The sequence below is a fragment of the Chroicocephalus ridibundus genome, chromosome 16 (genome assembly GCF_963924245.1).
Source record: "Chroicocephalus ridibundus chromosome 16, bChrRid1.1, whole genome shotgun sequence".
NCBI classification, from domain to species: Eukaryota; Metazoa; Chordata; class Aves; order Charadriiformes; family Laridae; genus Chroicocephalus; species Chroicocephalus ridibundus.
Window position 1 is genome coordinate 4,690,536 of NC_086299.1, and position 4,788 is coordinate 4,695,323.

Below are 4,788 nucleotides of genomic sequence, written 5' to 3' on the forward strand. Positions count from 1 at the left end.
AAAAAACGGCCAGCAAAAAAGACAGATGATCCGACTTCTGCTGAGGTGAGAACAATTAGAGACAGAGCAAGAGCTGGAGGACTGCCTGGGGACTTCTCCGAGCTACCCATGCGCCGCTCCCTTTTCAACATCTTACAAAAATAAAAATAATAATAATAATAATAACAACAACAACAACAACAACAATAACAATAATAATAATAATAATAATAATAATAATAATAATAATAATGATGTCGTGTAGCCTGGTAATGCTGCTAGACCTTCATTCCAGGAGGTGCCGCGTATCAGAAGATATTACCAAGATCCGGTAAGGCTGTGCTACCTCAAGGAAACAGGGGAAAGATAAGGAAAACCAGCCAGCAAGGAAACACTGCCCCAGGTTGACCATGTTGACCCAAAGCAAGATGTGACCCGTACCTGTCCTTCACCAGGCACCCAGTCTCTGATGTCGGTGCTTGGTAGGAAGAGATGAGGAGCAAAGCAGCCTGGTGGCACTCAGTGAGTGTCCAGTTGACCAAAGTCCTTTGGTTCCTCTTCTACTGCAGATCAGGGGGGCAAACTTTGCCTTAGCCCAGTGCCCGCGCGGTTGATGTCTGTGGGAGTCGCACAAGGTCCAGCAGAGCACCAGGGGCCTGCAAAAGCACTGGCTCGGGGGGACACATCACGAATGGCCTAGAGGTCGCGAGAGAACCAGGGTGGTGAGGTAACCCTTGGAGAAAGGCTTTTCTAGTATCGTTTTTGCCTTGTGAAATTTTTGTGGGACAGCTGACCTACAGCTGACCCTCAGACTGGGTCCTCGCGCCTTGGTTCTCAAGCGATGCAGTTACACAGTTGTGCTGCCTCTCAGGACACCCCAGGTCCGTGTCTGCACCGTCTGCCCCTTTGCTGCTACAACGCCCCTTTGCGCAGGGCTGACCAGGAATCCAGGGCTGACCAGGAATCCCTATGCTTGTTGCAGCCACACCATCTTCCATCTCTTCACAGGCAGATGGGTTTCATAGAATCATAGAATCATTTAGGTTGGAAAAGACCCTTGGGATCATGAAGTCCAACCATCATCTCCACTCTACAAAGTTCTCCCATACACCATATCCCCCAACACCACATCTAAACGACTCTTAAACACACTCAGGGATGGTGACTCCACCACCTCCCTGGGCAGCCTTTTCCAGCATCTGACCACTCTTTCTGTGAAGAATTTTTTCCTAATGTCCAGCCTAAACCTCCCCTGCTGCAGCTTGAACCCATTCCCTCTTGTTCTATTGCTAATTACCTGTGAGAAGAGACCAGCCCCAACCTCTCTACAATGGCGCCTTTCAAGTAGTTGTAGAGAGCGATGAGGTCTCCCCTCAGCCTCCTCTTCCTCAAACTAACCAGTCCCAGCTCCTTCAATCGCGCCTCATCAGATCTATTCTCCAGGCCCTTCACCAGCTTCGTTGCCCTCCTCTGCGCTCGCTCCAGCACCTCGAGATCTCTCTGGTATTGAGGTGCCCAGAACTGGACACAATACTCAAGGTGTGGCCTCACCAGTGCTGAGCACAGGGGGACAATCACCTCCCTCCTCCTGCTGGTCACACTATTTCTAATACAAGTCAGGTTTGCTACGTACAATCTTCTGTTTGCTTTGGTTTCTTTGTGGGTCTCTAGGTCTTAGAGCTGCACCATCACCAAAGGGTCGCGCGTGCTGGGGGGGTTGGACTAGATGACCTTTAAAGGTCCCTTCCAACCCGACACATTCTATGATGTGGCTGTAAGAGGGGCCCAGGAGAGGAGAAACCCCAGGCAGGGAAGGTGCAGAGCCGGCAGGTTGCACACCAGGTGAACAGAGAGACGGGCCACCCACAGAAATAGCAAACTCCAGCACGTTTTTGTCAGGATCCCTCCAACAGATCCCCCGCACTCGCACAAATGTGCCAACAGCACGCGCTCACTGCCCGCAGAAGACGGGCTGCCTTCCAAAGAACCTCCCGGAGAAGCAGGGCTTCCCAGGGCAGGCCAGGGACTTGCATTAAAGGCTGGACAAATTAGTCACGTTTGCCACTTTTTTTAAAAAAAATAAAACATAGAAGGAGAATAATAATGTCGCAATAAAATGGAAAGAGCCACAGGCAATGGATGGGAAAAGAATCTGAGTGTTTCTTCTCCATTCAAAACACAAACACAGGTTGGCAGAGCAGTAACTCCTAGGGAGATTCCCGGCTCCCCGAAGTCCTACAGCGCGGGACGTGCCCTGGGGAGAAAGCGCGCGGTGCCCGCATCCTTGTGCTGGCACATTGGAACTTTCCTCCCAGCGTATCGCATTCAAAAGTAAATACTTTAATGGATGCCAACTGAGACGAGATAGATGACCACGTTGTAAATCTGTCTCCCAGCCGCAATGCTGAAGCACAGGGACGGCGTTTCAGCCGGCAGCGGCAGAGACGGGGAGTGATGGATGGCTTGCTAATCCATCTGCTCTTAGATTTGCTCTCCAATACAAAATACTATTTTAATAACGTGCTATTGGCTCATAACTCACTCGGTGTCAGGGAGAGGAGATACCCTCAGCCTGAGGTTGCCATCTTATACCCCTGCACGCGGTGTTAACAAACAGCTAGCTGGGTGCCACCTCCACGGGGACGTCATTCATCCTGTGAGGTGACAGCAAACCAAACTTCCTGATGAGGCTGGCAGAGGTGGCAGAGGCCCTGCATTTACATCTTTGATGAGGCAGGGGTTGAGCAATGGCAGGCGGCCTTTTTTTTTTTCCTCTCCTTCCCTCTTGCATTCCACACGAGCCGCAGCAGTGACAGCAATGGCGCGGCCATTCAGCGGGCAGCAGGGCATGAAATCACCCAGCCAGCGGCTAGCAGCGCCGCGCATAGCAAGAGGGACAAGGAATCTCTTTTTAAAGGCAGGAATTTAGAGAGCTGGTGGCAATCACACCTGGGATGCATCGGGAGAGCTGGCTTCATCAGTCCCATGGCACAAGATTTAAGGAAGGAAGAGTGGTGTGCAAGGGTGAGAGAATGGATGGAGAACTTTATTTCCTGTGGAAATGAACCGTGAAACGTCCACACGGAGAAAAGCAGCACTCCCGAGCCTGACGCCTGCCTTGTCCCAGGCTGCGCCAAGCCTGACCAGGTGCAGAGCTGCAGAGCGCATCCCCAGCGCTCCCCGTGCCGCTAACCGGAACACAAGGACGCTGAGCTCAAACAACGGGATTACTTGGCTGGAAGCTACCCCACCAGCTCCAAAAACACTGCCAGGGAAGAACAAATGGCATCAGCTTGCCCAAGTGGAAGCCCATGTCGCTCTTTCAATGATGGAAACAACTAGGTTGGAAGATCGGACCCAAGCGAAACAGCTGTCCACACCACCTCTGCCACTTCGACCTGAGGAGTAGCACCTCAAAAACCTCATCAACCCTCTCGAATCAGGCTCAGCTCTGGATTTTCTGCTCCACCTCCTCAGTTTTTCCCCAGCCCAGGTGCCACCTCCCTCTCTTCTTCACAGGTGGGAAGGAAGACATCCATCATTCAGCGGGAGTTTGATCATTGAATCATAGAATGTGTTGGGTTGGAAGGGACCTTTAACGGTCATCTAGTCCAACGCCCACGGTAAACGATGTATCCATACTACCGGGCTGGGTGCAAAGAGTCCTTCTCCTGCTGCCAAGGGTAGAAGTGACTGTGGACTTTCAGGCATTGTATTAGCAGGGATGTCTCAGGAGGGGACTGGGGGACATGTCTGCTCTGCCCCGAGCCACAAGCTTCTCTGGAAAGGAGGATGAGAACTCACTGTGAACTTCAGACACGTAGACGCCACCACAACCTACCAAGTCGGGGTTGTGGAAGGGGATTGGGAACAGAGAGAAGAAAACAAGCGCGCCCTGAAGCGCTCCACGCCTGGGCCTGGAGCTAGCACCAGGGCTGCGCGAGAGCCCGCACCGCGTTGCCAACGAAGCACGAAGGGCACAGATGTGCGACGCCCCGACCAGCTCATCGCTCGAGGATTTCTGAGGGTGGAGGGAGGCCGAGACACACAGGACAAGTTCTGTCCATGAAAGAGCCCCATTCCCAGGAGTAAGTTCCTAGTATGAAGTATAGCTATGTCTCTGCTTACCCCTCCCGGACCTTTTAAAGGAAAATAAAGAAAACGGAGTTCACTTAGTAGAGAGAGCATCATCTTCGGGGCTGCCCAAGGAGGGGAAAGAACTTTGCCCCTTGGGATACAAGCAGCACCAGCTCATGAGTGACACCAGAGCAACATCAAATACACACACACAGAGTAAACACTGAGGCATCCACGTGTCCTCAGCAGCACCCCTGTGTCTGTCCCAGGAAGGCAGACAGCGCTTTCCATCCATACGAAGCCCAGACAGCAAAGCTCAGGTAAGGACTAGTGGCATCCAGCGTTACGAGTGGTCACTAAAAGCCCTTAAAACCTCACTGACAAGAACTCCCGTGCTCAGGCAAACCTGAGCACCCTTAGGTCAGCCTGCGCTTCCTGCTGTCTTCCCAGCAAAAGGCTGCTTCTAGCTCCCCGTTCTCCCGAGCCTGCAATTAATCACCGCTGCACAGCCCAGCGGCGCGCATCACAGCTGCGGGACAAGCACCCCGCTCCCCCCTAGGGACCTGATGCCATGTGAAGGAGGAATCGCGTGAAACAGCTGAGACAGCAACCGCTGCGCCTTTCACACAGCCCTACAGCAGCGTTCTCTTCCCAGCACCGTCAGAGCGCGTAAGGACGAGAGGGAGTACCGTCCCTCCGCCCCCAGCTCCTTTTGTGCTTCGTGGGGCTGAT